General features: G+C 44.9%; 1 protein-coding gene and 1 long non-coding RNA gene across 4 annotated transcripts in view; one reads left to right on the top strand and one right to left on the bottom strand.

Annotated features, from left to right (window-relative positions):
• Nucleotides 1–226: 226 nt before the first annotated feature.
• LOC306825036 lies at nucleotides 227–7,330 on the bottom strand. Of its 2 annotated transcripts, none has more exons than XR_013779211.1 (3): nucleotides 7,217–7,330; nucleotides 1,150–1,280; nucleotides 227–463 (listed from the first exon to the last, which is right to left on the bottom strand). It is a non-coding gene; the product is annotated as an uncharacterized lncRNA (long non-coding RNA). The 2 variants fall into 2 exon arrangements; XR_013779212.1 differs by having other exon boundaries at nucleotides 227–457.
• Nucleotides 2,876–8,813, top strand: part of LOC306824678 (filamin-A-interacting protein 1-like) — a 29,956-nt gene continuing 24,018 nt past the window's right edge. For both annotated transcript variants that reach the window (XM_079344907.1, XM_079344906.1), the window contains exon 1: nucleotides 2,876–3,576. The gene's annotated coding sequence lies outside the window, so the exon portion shown is untranslated. The remainder of the gene's footprint in view (nucleotides 3,577–8,813) is intronic.

Raw genomic sequence — 8,813 nt, 5'->3', positions numbered from 1 at the left:
GGGGAAAACTATTTTGATTGTTCAATTTTGCAGAAAAGTTGTTGTGATTGGACAAAATTGCAAGATCGGCCAGAATTCGCGGGGATTGGTTGAATTTGTGCAAATTGTTGCGATCGCAACATCGTCGACCCCGAGTCCTCATGTAAGAAAACAGGTAAAGTTATGAACATTTCATCTTCTCCTAAACACATTTCTTCTTTTATTAGTGAAACTTCAGCTGGTTAAAGTGATTGATTTCTTCTTTATTGTTGTTTCTTGATCTCATCTTCAACACATGAGGAGGAAGCACATCAGCAGAGGAGGAGGAAACTCTGAAGAGACCAGGTAGAGCACAGACCACATTCACACAGCTGCCATTTTCCTGTTATCCTGTTCAATGCATTCAGCAGGCGATTCTCTGAATGAGAGGAAACCTCGAGCAGCCTCAGCTCCTCCCTCCGGTGGCGTAAACGGGTAACTGCAGCTCAAGACATAAAATCCAAAACCCTCAGAAATAAACAATAAAGTTCCCTTCTCACATAAAATAAATTACACAACTTTATGTTCGTAGGTGTCACACTCACTGTATTTCAAAATAAAAGCAGGGTTAAACCAACAAGTAAAGTATTCTTTCAGTTTAAGGAGGTTCACAACTTCTAAATATTGTAGAACGATCGAGTGACTTTTACCACACAGGTTGATTGATGGAAACTACGGATTCTGCATCGGGTTTCATGGTCCCCAGATAAAACATTCTCCTGATGTTGGTGAACTTTTGACTTTTCCTTCATGTTCATCCAGGAGAATTTTCTCTTTAGATGTTTTAAATTTGATTTGATTTGATTTAGGGCTACGATGAAGTTGTCCTTTTGAGTATTCTAAAAAAATAAAATAAATAATAATAATAATTCATCCACACCTTCATGATCCCCAGAGGATGAGGAGCCAAATCTCGTCAAAGATATCCTCTGGCTTTTCCTCTTTTTCCACTATGACTTTTACTTTTTTTTTTTTGTGTTTCATTGAAACTTCTTCACAACTTCTGGATGATTTTAAACAACAACAGTCGTTCAGTTCTTCACATTCTCCATGGGATGAACCCTCCTGACCTTAAAGATCATTTCTCTTTCTTCCTTGTCCTCCCTCATGTTTGGTGAGAGTCACACTCACCGACCTGGCGGTGTTCCCATCATGCTGAGCTGACCTTCACGTGGAATGAAACAGGTCGAGGAAACACAGGAGTTTATTACTGTCAGATGTAAGCTCGAACTGATGACTCAGTTTTTCACGTTGCGGCTCAGCTGTAAATGAATGGGTGTGGGCGTTCACTAATTTCTCTTTATTCATTGTTCTGCAGTAACAAAAAAAAAACCCAACTTGGACCTCGTGCTCTCCTGAATGTCTGAGCAGGTTTTACATAAACTGAAGCGAGCGGAGGCCAGGAGCCTTCAAACACAAAATGATTAATTCCTCGCTGTAAATACGAGAACATTTGTTCCTAATAAAAGCGGGCAGGAGTCAGGTGTTAGACGTGTGAAACTGGGAGAATTTGAGCTCTGTGTTGTTGCAAAGTTTGACATCCAGCTGCAGCAGACACAACACAGCTGACGTGAAAGCCTCGTCCCGTCAGCGGGCGGCGTTACGTGTCACTGCGGCGCTGATTTACGAATCACACGGAGATATTTTTAGTTCTAAACGCAGTAAAAACAGTTTTGTTTCATCCTGTAACTTCCAAACATGTCAGCTCATTTCATCATTTGATAAAACAAAGACGTGAGGCCACGGCGGCTGCTGTAACACTCACACACACACACACACACACACACACACACACACACACACACACACACACACACACACACACACACACACACACACACACACACACACACACACACACACACACACACACACAGACTCACTCCTTCCTGGAATTATTAAATCTTACTAAAGTGTGGAGAGTGTTCACACAGAAACGTGACGTTGTTTGAAGTTTTAGGAAGTAAAACAGAGATCAGCACGCTCACACCGCAGCACGCCACCTCTACCGTCTCTACAGACTGTCTGCACGCCACCTCTACAGACTGTCTGCACGCCACCTCTACCGTCTCTACAGACTGTCTGCACGCCACCTCTACAGACTGTCTGCACGCCACCTCTACCGTCTCTACAGACTGTCTGCACGCCACCTCTACAGACTGTCTGCACGCCACCTCTACAGACTGTCTGCACGCCACCTCTACAGACTGTCTGCACGCCACCTCTACAGACTGTCTGCACGCCACCTCTACAGACTGTCTGCACGCCACCTCTACAGACTGTCTGCACGCCACCTCTACAGACTGTCTGCACGCCACCTCTACCGTCTCTACAGACTGTCTGCACGCCACCTCTACAGACTGTCTGCACGCCACCTCTACAGACTGTCTGCACGCCACCTCTACTGTCTGTATCCTCTCCGTCTTCTGCCTGCTCCACTTTTCAGAAAATGTGTGCTCAAACAGGCCGTTTAGGGATGTTCCCTTCATGACATCACAAAGGGCAGTAGCCCCTCCCCCCAGGTCGGTGACACTCCCACAGCTAGGTGTTTGTTCTGCCCTCTGAGTCTGCCTTCTCACCGTAAACAATAGGACATGGAGCCAGAAAGCAGCGAGTACACCCGAGCCCTTCCAGAGAGGGGGCGTGGTCAGACACAGCTCATTTACATATTTAAAGCTACAGACACAGAAACAGCCTGTTCTGAGCAGGGCTGAAATAGAGGGGTTTATAGACATGATCAAATACAGGATCAGAGTTTTTTTTTATAATCAAAATATCAAATTCAGAGGCTGAAACATTGGATCAAGCAGAAAGATTTTTTTTCCAAATGTTCCTTAAAGGCATGATATCCCCCAGATCTAACTTGACATATTTGGTATTTTTGGCAAACTTGAAACCTGAACCAGGATTTGGAGTAAAAGGTTTGTGGCTTTGAGAAACAGACAAACAAAGCAACCTGTTTAAACCAAAGTGAAGCTAAAGCACGACCAAAGGCAAACTTCATCCAAGCAACACAAACCGAGCGAGGGAGAGCGGAGCCAAGTCGAGCCCTGCATGGCTGTGAGCTGGAGAGGAGGAGGAGGAGGAGGAGGAGGAGGAGAAGGAGGAGGGGTCAGGCTGCTGGACCGGCTGATAGCTCAGCTGTTGGGGGTTTGTTAAAGGCTCAGTCAGTCAGGTCAGCTGCTAGCACTGAGAGCACAGTTAAATATAGAGCAGACTCTCATCGTCAGGCTGGAGAAAAACACTGAACATCTCATAGAGAAACACAGATTTTACTCTCTCTCTCTCTCTCTCTCTCTCTCTCTTTCTTCAGTTCTTACTCTGAACTCTCTCGTCCTGTGAGCTGTCAGAACAAACGTGGAGAGGACGAAGCCTCCCGTCGCTCCGCCGCTCAGACTCAAGCAGAGAAGTTGGGAAACTAAAGAGGACAGAAGAAGAAGGACACGGTGATGTTGTGATCGCTGGAAAGGTTGTGAACCGATCAGAGAACACGAGTGGAGTTGTTGTTGTTGTTGTTGTTGTTTTTGGATTGATCAGCTGGGACACCTTTAGAGAAAGGTAAGACAAAGTCATCACTTACAGGTGTTAAAGATCAAACTGTTTCTAATCACACAATTTAGCCCGATCAAAAATGGATTAAAAATGGACTGCTGTAAGGGAAGCAGTCAGTTAATTAAGATGATTTTGAGCTTTGTGTGATGATGAATAATTACAGCTGCTGAGAATTATGAAACAGCTGGAAACATTCAATATCAAGAAATCCAGTGTGTCCTGTGTGAATGTGTGTGTGAGTCCTGACTGTGTACGGTGAGGGAGAAGCTGGAGTCCTGCTGGCTGTGTTGTTGTCAGAGCTGTGTTTACATGGCTCCTCCCCTTGTGTATAAAAGCTGTTTGAGTCAAGAACTAGACTTCTGTTTGCCTTCCCTGTCAGAACATGCTGCACAGCTCCTGGTACAGACTCTGGTGATATCACACTTTGACTATGTCAACTCTTTACTGGCAGGTTCTTCCCACATGCACTATCTGCTGATGTTACTAAAAGCAGCAGCACGACTGGACTTCAACCTCCCTAAAAGAGCACATGTCACTCAGCTGTTCATCTCTCTCTCACTTACTGCTCGAATTAAACTCTCGCTGCTCGCTGGCCAAACAGCCACAAACGCCTTCTTACCTCAAATCTCCGATCCAGGTCTACACTTCCTCGGCCAATCAAAGGCGTCTGATCCAACCTTCACAACAGGGTCCTAAGACGCTAGCTAGACTCTTCTCCTTTGTCGCCCCCCGGTGGTGGAACAAAACAAATTCCATTCGATCTGCAGAGTCTCTTTGCACCTTTAAGAAAAAGCTAAAGACCCAGCTCTGCATGAACACCTACGACCTTCACGACGATGATGATGAACAGCTGTCATTGTTGTTCTCTGCCTCTGGTCACTTCCTGTCAGCACCTCTGGTCACTTCCTGTCAGATCGGACTGAACGCTATTCGTTGCACTTCCTGACATTGTTTCTGTCTCTCTCGCTCGTCGCTCGTGTTGTGGTTCCTCATTCTGGATAAAAGCTAAATGAATTGTCGTCTTGTCCTGTCGTGAACATTTTGCAGTTTGTGATTTCTCTCCACGTGTGTGTAAAGAGGTTGTTTCTTTCTCTGTCTACCTTGGAGGGTGAAGCTGTGCTAATGTTCTTCTTCTGCAGAACTATAGGAGGGTGCATGAACAAAATCTAAAATCTACAACACAAGAAATCAATCAGGACAACGTCAGACCTCTGACGATTCAAAACAAGAGGAAAGAGAAGCAAAGGATGCAACATAACAACACGGAGGGATCGGAAAACCACATGATGTAATAAAGTGTGCTAAGTTGTAATAAAGTTTGAGTGCTGGCTGAGAGTTACTGGAATGACGACACACCCTCTGAGGCCGTGCGCTCATCCTGACTCATGAATGCAGCGGCTCTGACTCTCTTCAGTCACAGGCCTGTAAATGCAGGAAGTCGTACATTAGAAGACATTAATTTAATAGATTCTTTTACCAGAGAGCGCTCGAGCTCTGCCCTCAGGAGACGAGCTGCTCTTAGTGATAAGAAAACAGACTTCTCTTTGGCTTTATGAGTGGACCATAATGTCTTTAGTCCAGACCGAGCAATGATACGTGTCCCGAGACACCCGAGTCGTGTTCTCCAGAGGATGAGCCCTGCAGACGTCTCCGACCCGCCCTGACGTTCCTTCTGAAAGCGATCACATCGTGTTGAAACGTCTTGAAAAACGAAGCGATGAATCGTCAGGTCGTTTTTGGGTCCCAATTATCCCGACAGCTTCTTCCTCTAACGAGCCAGAATAAATCACAAGAGCAGTAAAAACCCATTTGTCTCTCTCGTGCATCACAACAAGGCGTCCAGATTCAAATCAGAACCACTCCAATTATTGGTTCAAGGTTGCGTGAGAGGGCAATTTTAATCATTAGAGTCCAAAATGTTGTTAAAAAGTCAACTCTTAATTCATATTTAAAACTTAAAGTTAGAAATGATACCAAAATAACCCGTCTTTTTGTGCGCCAGCGGTAATGAAGGACAAATATCCTGTGGATTTGGAGAGAGTCATTTCATGGCAGTTTATTCAGACTATTATCAACCCGTAGCTCCGCCCCATGGACGACCTCGGAGCTCCGCCCCATGGACGACCTCGGAGCTCCGCCCCATGGACGACCTCAGAGATGCAGACCTTCCTAAGAATCTTTGTTTACTGTGTCACCTTCTTCTCCTTCGTTAATTTAATCGGCTGTGTGCACTTTGTCGTGCCGCTGTGATTTAGTGAGGCGTAAGGGTCCGATTGGCAAGATCAGGTTTTACCGATCTGTACTGGACTGGACTGAACTGGACTGGACTGAACTGGACTGGACTGGACTGGACTGAACTGGACTGGACTGGACTGGACTGGACTGGACTGACTGGTGGAAACTGGACTTCAGTCTGCCTCGGTATTTGGGCAAATAAGGATAAAGTTTGATTACACAACATGTAGCAGATTATCAGACAGGAGGGAGGAAGTGGAAGAGGAACCAGGTTTAAACCCAGACCGCCGGCTCGGAGGACTACAGCCTCTGTGCATGGTCCGCACTCACTAACCACTAGGCCACCGGCTCCCTACTGATAATAAAGCCTGTCCCCTGTATGCCCACACTTCTTCATCAATGTGGAAAATGTTCTCCATGTGATAAATCCAAACAATCCGCTCGACCTGCTCGCTGTTATCTTACCCAGCATGCTTTGCCCTGCCCTGCTCTCATGGGGCTCTTCTCTCCATTAATAGCTTGTTTTTCCCCCCTCAGACTGTTTTCATTTCAAACTTCATGTTGAATCTTTTTTTTATTCTGTGAGCAGCAGGACTCAGATCCTGTTATTGGACGTTTAATCTCCCTGAAACGTGTCAGAGTGTCAGACGTAACTCGCTCGCCTTTCAGCAGAGCGTGTCCAGGCTGATATTTATTTATCAGGTTTCTTGATTAGCTTTTGGTAGAAATCCAAACGTTGGATTTTCATCATTCGTTTGAAATCCTTGAGGAACGTTAAAAAAAGGTCTGAAATATCAAACATGTTGCGTTAAAAGAAACGTGTTTGTGTTTTGGGGCGTGTTGAACAGCTGATCACCTTTCTAATCCTCGAATGATCATTCAACACACGACACCATGTTTGTGTTCAAGTCCAGAGGAAGGACTCTGAGGACAGAGGACGTTATTTTGACCTTTCACAAAGACATATTGTTGAAAGACACAGAAGAAGCAGATTCCTCTTTTATTCCCGGTCCTCTCCGTGAAGCCTGCTCGATCTGAGGTTAACCCTTTAGAGGGCGAGGGACTATTTTTTTTGGTAATTTCCAGAAACATTACATATGGCCGCCTTTCTGCACCTCATTAAGGTGGAGAAGCATGTGATCCTCACTCAGCCAATCAGAAGAGAGCACCCTACGTCACTCATCCTGCTACTGTGGCATTTGAACCAAATATGGTAACTTTGCCAATGCTTGTTAAACATTTTTTAAAATGTTATAACAGAAATAAAGTTCTGTTACGTCTCTGACTGTGAGGTTGAATTTTTGAATTTCAAAGTATTTCAATGGGCGCCCTGAAAAGGCTGAATGAGCTTGTCCTGTAATCGTTCAAATAAATAAAAATACATTATTTAAGTCCTTGTATCTGCTCTGACCTTCGTCACCTCCTCGCTCATTAATCAGCCGCTTCACCTCGTCTTCCCGTGGCGGCTCGAGGCCGCCTGATAAGACGAGCGCCATGAGATCACTCTGCTAATTCAGCTCAGTTATCCGGCGTTCAGCGGCGTCGGCCCTCGTGTTTGGCTTCATAACAGTGACTGCTGTTCCCATGGCAACACAACAGGGAGCGCGGAGGGAACATTTCTGCTACGCAGAGCGCCGACTTCATGATGGATTAACGTGACGCTTGATTTGTGATACGAGAGGTTCCTTTGGCCCAAAGCAGATCTCAAACGACAGGCACAAGAGAGACGTGACCATTTGGTGTGTGTGTGTGTGTGTGTGTGTAGGTGTGTGTGTGTGTGTAGGTGTGTGTCATTGCAGAATGAATATTTTCAGTCCAGCTTTAGGAAAGAGTTGCTGTGTTAAAAGATTATTGTGCAGGTTTTACAGGTGAAACAAAAACTTACTTAAATAATAAATCCAGGGAGCGGGGAACACGGGGAAACATCCGACAGCTTCCACAGACAAAAACAATGAAATGACAAAAAGGTAGGAAAACACAGAGACTAAATAGACAGGAGGTAATCAGACACAGGTGAGACTAATGAGACAGGTGAGGACAATCAGGGTCATCAAGAAGGGAGGGAAACACAGAGACTAATAAATAGACAGGTAATCAGACACAGGTGAGACTAATGAGACAGGTGAGGACAATCAGGACAGGAGGGAAACACACAGAGAGGCAGGAAACACTGAAAACACAACCAGACAGATGTTACAAAATAAAACAGGAAACGCTAAAACACAAGTAACACAGGAAATAAACTTACAGGCAACATGGGAGGAAACACACTGAAGTAAACAGGAGACGAGGAAACATGAAAACACAGAACACTGAGGAAAGAATGAAAACTGAACCAGGACAAGTTCTGGGCACAAACTGGCTGCTGGCCTGCGTGTGAGTTCTTGGGCTTGTTTTGGACGCCTGCTCTGATTGAAGAAATATTAACAATGTCTTTTTTCAGTATGTCAATCCCTGTATTTTCAACTAAACACCAGGATTAGAATAATCCTCATAAAATCCTACAATTAGTGCAATAAGGGATCGAAATAGCACGCGCCCTTTCCCAACTGGGTCATTTTATGGAAAAGAAAAACATGGCTTTGTCTCTCTGACGAGGATTTCTTCTTCCTGTTTTGACGTCATGTTGATCAAGTGTTGAAAAATACGATCGTGAGGTCTGAATGTTCTGTTTTATTTTGAAATTATTTTGTGCGTTTCCTTGTCCTGACTTCCTGTCCAGCTTCCTGTGCTGTCATGACTCTGACGGCCTCGATTTTAAAATGCATCTTCTCCGATCAGTCCAAAGTGCAGCCGACCTTCAGGACGAATCCTGATCTGATGATCTGATCACTTAAACATCTGGGACACTTTATACATTTCTCTGTTATCGCGTGATGATGAGACAGTCCCAGTTGTTTTCTAGACTTATTTATGTCTCTGCCTCGGGAGATCAACGCTGTTTTTCTCCATAATAACAAGTTCACATGTTTGAGGCGGTGAGAAAATCTATCCCACCTCCCATCACA

The sequence above is a fragment of the Symphodus melops genome (assembly GCF_947650265.1).
Source record: "Symphodus melops genome assembly, chromosome: 1".
NCBI lineage: Eukaryota > Metazoa > Chordata > Actinopteri > Labriformes > Labridae > Symphodus > Symphodus melops.
The sequence above is the reverse complement of the archived record's forward strand: the minus strand, read 5'-3'. Positions and strand labels throughout refer to the sequence as shown.